Raw genomic sequence first — 10,813 nt, forward strand, 5'->3', positions numbered from 1 at the left:
CCTGGCCATTGCTGCCTCATCATTCACATTATTGACTTTATGTCCTTAGTATGTATAGTGCTTTTACTTATCATGAACACACTATAAAACTCCTATTTGTAAGAATTAAAGACAAATGAGTCATTTTCTGCATGAAAACAGGATAATTATTAAAGAGATGATTACAAAATACCCCAAACCCTGTTCTTGATTTTCTTGCACGTGTTAATTTAAGGTGACACTGGTTCCAAAGAGTAGTTGACATATTCAGAACACTATTCAGCTTGGCTCCTTAATCACAAGGATGTCCTTGACTCCATAAGAGAAGCTTCACAGTGCTTTCATTTTCGGAAATGCTTTGGTAGCCCACGTGCTGGGTTTAGTTTGCTGCCTGAAGGTCTCTCTGTGGGGAGATAAAAGAACTAATTATAACTGTTAATATAAGCTGGCTGCAGGCACAGGTGCCAGCTGTGCCCTCCATCTCCCTGACCACAGCACTTGCCCTAAGGATGGGGATAGGGAGCAAGTCAGGCCAGTGGGAGCCCCGGAGGTTATTTCTCGGTGATTGTCATCTGAGCTGTTCCAGAAAGAATTGGATGGTGAAGCTCCTGGTAGGTGGGGGACCACCCAGACCTGGTGGAACCAAGACATGGATTCTGGTGTCATCGTTTGGGCCCGGAATCGAGCCACTGCTGACGCTAGTACCATCTCTGAATGTTCAGGACTGATGATTTTATTGTTACACCAGTTTGTGTGGTGCTTTCTGCCACTTGTAGCTGAAATACAGCTGGCACTCATCTCTGATCCAATCCCTTGACTCAAAGCTGACTTAGGGAGGCTAAGGGATGTGTCCCAGGCCGCCCAGAGGAATGGGGTGTAGGAGCAGGAGAAAGGACACCAGCACTGAGGCAAATGCTGATTTCACCACCCTCTCCATGCTAGTAATTGATTTGGCCACAGATATAGGACTTTGGGGGTGAAATAAATGTGGGAATGCACAACTTTGAGGTTTGAGCCAACATAAAAGAAGTTATTATTATTATTTTTTTTGTCAGATATTACACTCATGAAGCACGTTTATTAAGAATGGAATATATAAGGGTGGTAGGAAATTTATTTATTTATTTTGGTTCTTTTTTTGGGGGGGGGATGTGATATTTTACATTTCTTTACTCCCTCATATATCTTCCCTTGTTCCATCCTCATCATTTTTCTGATGTTAAATTTAAATAAAAATCTCATTCTTTTAACAGTTTTTTTTTTTTTTTTTGTTTTTTTTTAGGAAGCAAGTTTTCCTTTAAATTTCCTCTGGTGTGGGGAGGATAGGTGAGAAAAAGGGGGGTATTTGTGTCAGGGTGGCAGAGAATGAGAGGCTCCAGCAGACACAAGGTGACTGAGAGTCAGGCATATGTAGTGGACATGTTTCCAAAGAGGTGATTGAGGCATATTCAATGAAGTATGAGTCTGCATGAGAACAGTGGACAGAATATTTGATTATAGGAACAGGAGTGTCTCAATGGTAGGGCTTATATGGTGAAGAAAGGGGCAGTAGGTAGTGGATCTGCCTGGGAAACAGATGGGCAGTGGGGTGGAGCTGTTAAGGCAGCTTGGAGCTGCCTGTGATGCCTCTGAAGACTGAAGCATAGAGTGGGCTTTAGTGCAAAAGAAAACATTTGTATTTTGTGCTCTCTTACCAATTTAAGCAGTTCAGCCTTGGCATTGTCCAGCAGATTTGAGGCTATTCCTGGCGGAATATTCCATTGACTGGAAATGTCTAAAATGAAGAAGGAGCATTTTATGACATGAGTTGACAAAAATAAGGACAAGTGCTTCCTCTTTGTGTCCTATCCACAGCCAACTGGAGGGATCTCTGGGCCATGTATGGCTCTAGGATAAATCACCCCCTGCCCATTCAGCAGCGTCATTCAAATAAGATATTGTGTCTCTCAGTCTTTTGTGTGTGTGGGTGAGTTCACAAGGACCAGAGAAGCCTAGAAGTAACTGGAAACCTGGTGAGCATTCTATGCGCAAAGAATTGATACCAAGAGATATGCTGGTGTGTCTGCCCTCACTATCTTAAGAAACCAGAAGATTTAGGCCCTGCTGTTTTGGTGCCATTTGAGTTGCATATGATGAACACCCTTAGAGTTCATCATAAATATGTGTAGGTGGCATATTCATAGGGTTATGACTGCAGGCTCTTGAATTTCCTAAGCCCTAGTATCTGTGTGACTAGTGACCTGGGTCCATTTTGCCTCTAAGGGGCATGATGCTGTTTTTCAGAAGACACCGAGTGGGCTGGGTTTCATTTGGACTTGTAGAAGAGATATTTTGATTTGGGTTTTATGTTTTGCCATCTGAAGATGCTGGAGTCCCTATCTAAAAACAAAGAAGCCCAGCCCAGTTGGCATGGCTCAGTGGTTGAGCATCGACCTATGAACCAGGAGGTCGCGGTTCGACTCAGGGCACATGCCCGGGTTGTAGGCTTGATCCCCAGTGTGGGGTGTGCAGGAGGCAGCTGATCAATGATTCTCTCTCATCATTGACATTTTTATCTCTCTTTCCCTGTCCCTTCCTCTCTGAAATCAATAAAAATATATTTAAACAAATAGAATAAATATCCTTGGATGAGGATAAAAGAAATAAAACATAAATAAAAATAAAAACAAAGAAGTCCTCTTTGATCCAGATGGTGATAAGACGATTCTGTGCTCACTGCCACAACACATTCTACGATGTGGCTTCACACCCTGTACATTGCTTGTGACACTGACTCTTCTAGGTGTTCATGTTATTAACTCCACATACCCATAATGGTAGATATGAATTTCTTCGTAACTGCAGACATCACATCTTTTAGCTCGTCTATCTGGAAGAGATGGGAGGAACATTTTTGTCAGTCAATCTGCCAGTCCCCCGGCTAGTCCTCACATCAGGGAAAGCAGTCTCGGGTGCCTCTGTGTATGTGGTTTGTTTTTTTCTAGTGGAAGAAGTCTGTTACTGGGGGAGGTTATGTAGGGAGATGGGTTTCATTCTATCTCTCAGGCCTCTAATTCTTTGGGTATTTTCAGAGACCCTTCGGTAGGTTTTAACGTCTGAGGTAATTCCCAATAAATGTGTATTGGACTCTCGTTATGTTCCAGGCACTGCGGGAGGCATAGCTGTACAACTGTGTGCCCTCAGGACAAACACTGAGGTCCGGACTGGGGAGGATTGGTTGCTGCTGAATGCTTCCTCTTTTGTGTCCTAACCAAGTCCCTCCCTGACCTGGTCCTCCCTGCTGATGCTCCATGTACCTTCCTTCCTTGTGTTCCCTTCCTCCTCATGCCTATGAGCTCCTGCTGCCTACCCTTTCTACATTCTGTTTCCTCTACCTGGCACACACTTTTAGTCTGTGTCAAACTCCTGCTCCTCCTTCAAAGCTGAGTTCAGGCATCATTTTTTCAGTGAACCCACTGTCTGCCTCCCAGTTGGTTCTCTTCCACCGTATTCTTCATGCTCAGCTATTTGCATAAATGTCCCTGTCAGGTAGGTGGTTACATGAGGCCAAAGACCAGGCCTTCTGTGTTCCTTTCACTTCACACAGCCTGGCATAGCACATGCCTCCCCACTAACAATGAGATGAAAGAACTCTGGGTTTTGCATTGTGACTCCCAGAGTTTGCCTCTTGACAGACCCTTCAACCCCCATTATCTCAGGACTGACATATAGGACACAGACAGTTCACACATAGTGACAAGGTTGTTCACCTCAGTGCCCATTGTGTGCTTCCACCCAATGTGTGGTTATCAGTCCCTTAATGATTTGGCTTATTTATTCTCGTAATCTGTCTCTGTCTTTCCACTTCAATGAGAGGGTCACTCCTGGGGTTAGGGAGTTGCATTTTTAGAGCTGGGCTCATAGTGGCGCTCACTAAATGTTTGTTGGACGAATCTGTGTATGAACATGTGCAAGGTCAAATGTGTTAAGAATGGGGTTGGTTGGTGAATTGTTCGTGAGTTTCCGCCCCTGTGCTTGGAGCCTCGTCACTGGGCGCTACCCTCACTCTTCCCACTTCCCTATCCTCCAAGCTCTCCTCTGGTGATCCATGCGCTTGCTCAGGAGGACATGGTGAAAAACTTCTGATGGGAAAGGTGAGGCCGTGGGAGGGTGGGCATGTTTTTTAAGAAATTCCCATGAGCTGAAGAAAGATTAGAATCTAGATAATCTTTTCATTCTTCCAGTGGACCAATCCCAAGACAGAATGACCCATCCCACTAACAAAGCACGGATTTTGGGTTTTCACTAGGGTGACTGACTGATGTGGCGCTGTGGCAATGGATTTAGGACTGACTTTAGGAGTTCCCCAGGGAGGGCCTGGGCTGGAGCTCGCAGCCATATTCCACACTGCGTCTGTGACCTGGTCTGTGTGACCGTTCCCTTTCCAGAGTCCCTGTGTCACTAAGTGTCTGGGTTTAAAACAATTTCTCACGCATCTTAGATAAATATTTTGAAAATCTAATCAACTTACAGCCTCAGGGGGGTTCGTGCTGTGTTCAAGTCTGTCAGGAAACAAAGTACAAGGAAAAATTATTTTCAAATAAAAAATATTAACTAATTCTAACACAGAGTTTAAGTATTAGATCAGTCCCTTATTAAAGTAACTTACAAAGTTTCAAACACAGAAAGATCAAATTTAAGGTGAATACAGCATGTAGGTAAGACTTTGTTCTGAGTTCTCTGTAATGATCCAAGTATTTACCAAGGACCTTGTCCATTATTCTTCTCATGTGATCTGAATAGAGTTCTGAACAGCTTCCTATACTGACAAGTGTCAAGAGGAGTTTTCAGTAATAGACAGTACCTTACAATCTTGATGTCTGATACCAATTTTCCATTTAAAATCTTGCACTTATAGGAGATGAGTATCTTCTGCATTAATATAAAACAAACGAGTTAAAAATAATGCCTTGACCAGGATACTTAGAAAATATGACCAACAAGGCCACAGGTCAGAACTAGAGTGGAGACAACCTGTTTATCCTCCCCTGGTGGCTGAGCCCACCACCCTGGTTGATGCCCCTTGTCTTAGGGTCACCCAGGCCCTCAGGGTTATGGTGGTAACCGTGTGTTCCCCCCCCACCCCCCATCAAACACTCTTTGTGGTGGGATCCTGATTTGTTACTACTCAGCACTCACCGTTTGCCCTTGGGCAAAGCTCTCACCATCCTTATCCACATCGACCCAGTAGATGGCTCGGACTTGGTTGTCTGGCAGGCTGCTATAGATTATTTTGGTGATGTATGCATTCAGGTTATTCATCTGTTGTAAAGAAGTCATCATTTAGAGTGTGGAGAGAAGAAGAAGGACCGCAGAATGTTGCATTATGAAACACCCATGCTTCATTCAGTTCCTTTATTCAAATATTTATTGATCCTGTAATATGAGTTAGTCACCTAGCCAGGTGCTGGCATGGCTGATCTAACCACAGGACAGGGCCTAATTTCAGACCTTGCCATTTATCTCTTTTTCTTTCTCAGAAGCACAGTGGTGCATATAACAGATAAAATTTTACTTTTCTATTACTTCTCATTCAATTTAAAGCATGTTTTTTTCCTTTAAAAAAATGTTTTTATTGATTCCAGAGAGGAAGGGAGAGGGAAAGAGAGAAACATCAATGATGAGAGAGAATTATTGATGGGCTACCTCTTGAATGAGCCCGCAAACCAGGCATAGCCCTGACCAGGAATCGAACCTGGGATCCTTTAGTTCACAGGCTGATGCTCTGTCCACTGAGCATACTGGCAAGGGCTAAAGCCTGTTTATTTCTATGCTCTAGTGGCAGATAACTCTGTATTTGATTATTTCGGGAGGCTTTGTTAAGGATACATTGTACATTGCTTGAAACAGAGCCTAAAGCACATAGACAGTACTCAGTGATTATTATCTATATATATAAAAGCCTCCAACATCAACAAGTCAACAAACAACAAGTGTTGGCGAGGTTGCGGAGAAAAAGGAACCCTCGTGCACTGCTGGTGGGAATGCAGACTGGTGCAACCACTGTGGAGAACAGTGTGGAGTTTCCTCAAAAAACTTAAAATGGAACTCCCATTTGACCCAGTAATCCCACTTCTAGGAATATATCCCAAGAAACTAGAAACACCAATCAGAAAGGATATATGCACCACTATGTTCATAGCAGCACAATCTACAATAGCCAGAATTTGGAAACAGCCTAGGTGCCCGTCAGCAGATGATTGGATCCAAAAACTTTGGTACATCTACACTAGGGGTGTCGAACTCAATCAGAGAAGGGGCCAAAATCTAAAATCCAGCCTAAATCGCAGTCCGAATGGTTTACTGAACAGTCATAAACTGTCATTGTGATGGAAACGCAGCGGAGTGCAGTGATGACAGCGCGGTGTGGGCCACATTGCAAGGCCTGGCGGGACGGATTTGGCCCGCGGGCCTTGTGTTTGACACATGTGATCTACACAATGGAATACTATGCTGCCATAAAAAAGAAGGAATTCTCATCATTTGCAGCAACCTGGATGGAATTGGAGAACATCATGCTGAGTGAAATAAGCCAATCAATGAAAGAGAAACACCACATGACCTCACTCATTTGTGGATGATAAAGAACATTATAAACTGATGAACCAAAAGATAGATATAGAGACAGTGTATCAACAAGTAGACTGTCAAATTTCAGCGGGGAGGGGAGGAAGATCTGGGGGAGATAATAGATCAACCGAAGGACTTTTATACATGCATATAAGTACAACCAATGGACACAAAACTCTGGGGATTGAGGGGATGTGTGGGAGGGAGGGAGGGGGGCAAAAAAAATCAATAAAATATATTAAAAAAAAAAAGCCTAAGCAACCTAACAACTGAACAACCAGTCAACTGGTCGTTATGATGCGCACTGACCACCAGGGGGCAGACCCTCAATGCAATAGCTGCCCCCTGTTGGTCAATGCACTCCCACAGTCAGCGCCTCTCAGCTGACTGATGGGCACCAGACACAGGGCTCACAACTGCTGAGCACTGCTGTGGTGGTGCAAGCCTCTCCTGATCAGGACTGACTGCGTCAGGGTCGGGATGAGTGGGAGTGGCAGGCAGGAGCAGCCGGTTGCATTGGACTGTAGGTTTGGGCCGGATCCCCGCAGGCCCTGCCGAGGGACCCCACTGTTGCATGAATCCATGCACAGGCCTCTAGGTTTTGTTTTAACTAATGACTACTACTATTCCTTCTACCACTGAGAGCAATTGAATACCTCACAGGAGGGGATAAACCCACTCCCTTGCTCATGCTGTAACTGTTGGTAAGTTACTTCACTCACTCTGGTCATCTGCTAAATGAGAATAAGGATCACTATTTCCCAGATGTGTTGTGAGGATGAAGTGTCATTAATTATGTAAAGACAACTGGCAGTGTACCTGGCACATAGAATGTACTCAGAAAGCATTTGTCCTCCAGTGCCCTTGCTCCCTGCTTTCCTTGATGTAAATCGGATCCACTTAGACGATCCAAAAGGAAAATGTGTATTTCCATTTCCTCATATTTGTCTCTCAAAGAATGTCCCAGAAGCCATTTCTATCTTCTCAGGCTTAGAGGTTGATAGACTAGGCTTAAGCAAAGAGGAGAGTGGTGCCAGGGGCCGTGTGGATGACGCTTACCTGGGTGGGGCTCTGCTTGGCACTGAGGGTGACGATTTCCCTGAGCATTGTGTTAGACATGGTTATGGAAATGTTGGCATTTTTAGGATTTGGAGAAAGGGGGCTTCCAGGCAGAAGGACTTCACTGTTGAAGGAGGCCTAGAGAGAAAACAACAGAAAATCACCATGCCATCATGTGAGGCTAACATCAATTTCTCTGCCTTTGGAGGCCCAGCTGGGATGTTGAGGAGTGAGGTGGCCCCATGTGAGCACTGCAATGGATGAGCATGAGGACAAAGAGCAGCAGACCTCCCAGCCTGTGCTGTGGGACCTGGGAGCTGTGGGGTTTGTGGAGACTGGAGACAGGACCTCCTTTGAAACAAGGAACCATTGCTTTTCTTCAGCTGATTATCCCTCATACCGTGTGGCTCAGGCCCCCAGACCTCTGACTTTTCAACAGAAGCCACAAGTCCCCCTTTTTTCAGATAAATTCCCCCATCTAAGTGTTGATAGTTCCTACCTTTTTTTTTTTTTTTACATGTTCTCCCAGCTTGGAATGGCTCCTTCTTAAGCTCAAGGCCCATCTTGTTTATAAAACCTTTTAATAGATATTCTGGCCTCCATTGAATAGTTACATTTCATATGCATTTCCCCCTCTGCTTATAAAATTCAAATTCCACATGGCAGGAAATTTGAAAAGTTCAGAGAAGTATGAAGAAGGGAAAAGAGATTCTGTTGTTGGCATACTTAATATCATTTTCATTTTACTTAAAAAATTAACAGTTTCTTAAGTATTTCTGTGAATCATTAAAAATTTCAAATGATCTCATATTAGGCTCAATTACTTTCTTTTTGTTCCTTTCTAGTTTTTTATCCTTTTTTTTCATCGTTAATATTTATATTTATTTGTCCTTAAATATATATGCACTTAGGGTGCTTGTACAGATGAATTCCCAGAAGTGGAGCTAAGTGGGTCACAAAACCTGCCCTCCTTCAGTACTCTGTGTGACCTGTTTTGTGTTCCCAGGTGGTTGAGATGGGTGGATGGGGTGAGTTGGCCCTTTTTCTTTTCTTGCATATTTTCTATTGAGTGTCTGGACCTGTGCTTGCCACATCCTACTGGTCAACAAATGGTTGCATAGGTGGAATGCCTGTCAGGCATTGTACATTGGACTTAAATGGAAGGGCAACATGGCTGACCCCCATGGCAGATGCTCAGGTGTTGTGGTGGAAGCCTGGAGATTCACCCCATGGTCAAGGTCTGGGATCTGAGAGGGGGTGAAGGCTGGCTTGTCATGTTATTGGAGTGTATTTGTGAGATCAAGGATGTTTCCAGCTTTCTTGCAGAATTTATCTTAAGAGCAAACAGCACTTACACAGTAGAGGGTTGAAAGACCTTCTTCAGATAGCTGGAAACTTTTAACTTGGTACTCGAACAAGCCGGTAGCTGCAGGAGAGAAGAGAGAACCTAGAGGGACCCGACAGACCCCTAACGGGTGTGGGGCCCTGGGTTCTCTGCCTGGCTCTGCCCTCCAGATGGGAGACCAGGGTGACACCATCCTTCCCTTCAGTCCCACAGAGAAAGCTGGTGCCAGTCTGGCTTCTTCTCATGAGTCTAGGAGGAAGCTGCAGGGAGGAAGGTGACATGAGGACCCAGCCCTGCCCCTGCTGTGCTGAAACCTCTGGGGGGAGGAAAAGGCTTGCTGCCCAGGTCCCATGCTTTGTCTACCTCGCGACATGACAAGTATCACCAATTTCCTACATTGGCTGTCTTGATGGCAGCTGCCTGACAAAGTCCCATTATCCCATACCTTAGATATGTAAAGGGATATTAAGAGGAATTTCTGCCTCTCAGCCTCCCTGGTGTGAGGGCCTAGGACTGCTGCTTGTTCAGACTTCATGCATATGTGCACTTTGCAAAAACAATCTAGGCTTGGGAGCTACCACCCAGCCTCAAGGGGGCTTTTTGTTCTTTATGGCCTGATAACGAGACTCAGTAATTTGGAGAAGCAGGTACGCTGCCACATTGTGTGCCCTGAGCGTGCTGAGGAGTTGGTTGGGTGCTTGGAGGTACCCAGTGTTGCAGCTCACAGCCCCATCTCCTGTCTGTCACCCAATGGGATTCCTATGGGGCTTGGCCATCTTCCTGCATTGACCTGGGCAGCCCCCCGGAAGTTAGGTGTTTGTACTCACAGTTGTTGCATTCGCTGAAATCACTGAGATCAATGTCACATGATGTTGATTCTTTGGTCTGTGAATTAACCACCAGTTAGCTTTGCGAGGACATGCAGCAGTCCCACCCACCTCCACACCCAGCTCCTCTTCTCCTCTTTCCTCTTCTACTTCCCTTCTCCCTCTTCTGTTTCCTGGCCTTCTTTTTGGCAGAACCCATCCTCTCCCCCTATCCCACCAGCTTGAGGCATTGTCCTATCCTGCTGCTGGGGTCAGAGGGAATGTTGCATCTCCTAGCCCCTGGACTCCTGAAGGCCGATGTGTCCTTCCCACGTCTCTCCCGGCAGCAGGCCATGTCTGAGGAAAGGCTTCTTCCTGTCTCCCCACACATGACACAGACCTTTGTGGTGGTGCCCGCCCCTTTCCTGTGACTCACCTTCTCCTTCAAGGCAACTGTCAGCAGTTGAGAAATGACATCATCCAAGGGCAGAGGAAGAGGGAGAGGCACAATATCTGTGACCCTGGGAAGAGACATGGGGAGAGCTGTGTGAGTTTGCATTTCTGGATTTTGTCCGACATTGGAGAGAACTCATCTATTGATGATACAGCTGCAGTGATGTCCTGCTGCTTACAATTTGCAACTACCTGAGCCCTCTCACTTTCAGTTATAGTCATGAAGGGAGAAGTGAGGATAGCTGGGAAAATCATCAAAGCTGGACATTTGACCCAGTGTTTCACATGGATGAAATTACCCTTCAGTTTGCCAGCATGGGTCAATAATTGAGTGTCCACCTATGAACCAGGAGGTCACAGTTTGATTCCTGGTCAGGGTACATGCCCCGGTGGTGGGCTTCATCCCCAGTGTGGGGCCTGCAGGAGGCAGATGGTCAATGATTCTCTCTCATCACTGATGTTTCTCTCTCTCTTTTCCTTTCCCTACCTCTCTGAATAATTAAAAAATATATATATATTTTATTGATTTTTTACAGAGAGGAAGGGAGAGAGATAGAGAGTT

At 45.1% G+C, this 10,813-nt stretch overlaps 1 long non-coding RNA gene across 1 annotated transcript; it reads right to left on the reverse strand.

The window, feature by feature from the left end:
- Nucleotides 1-328: 328 nt before the first annotated feature.
- Nucleotides 329-10,346, reverse strand: LOC123651508. The gene is made up of 3 exons (XR_006740282.1): nucleotides 10,235-10,346; nucleotides 9,820-9,877; nucleotides 329-382 (listed from the first exon to the last, which is right to left on the reverse strand). It is a non-coding gene; the product is annotated as an uncharacterized LOC123651508 (long non-coding RNA).
- Nucleotides 10,347-10,813: the final 467 nt, after the last annotated feature.

This window comes from Pipistrellus kuhlii, unplaced genomic scaffold (genome assembly GCF_014108245.1).
Source record: "Pipistrellus kuhlii isolate mPipKuh1 unplaced genomic scaffold, mPipKuh1.p scaffold_m20_p_6, whole genome shotgun sequence".
Classification (NCBI taxonomy): Eukaryota; Metazoa; Chordata; class Mammalia; order Chiroptera; family Vespertilionidae; genus Pipistrellus; species Pipistrellus kuhlii.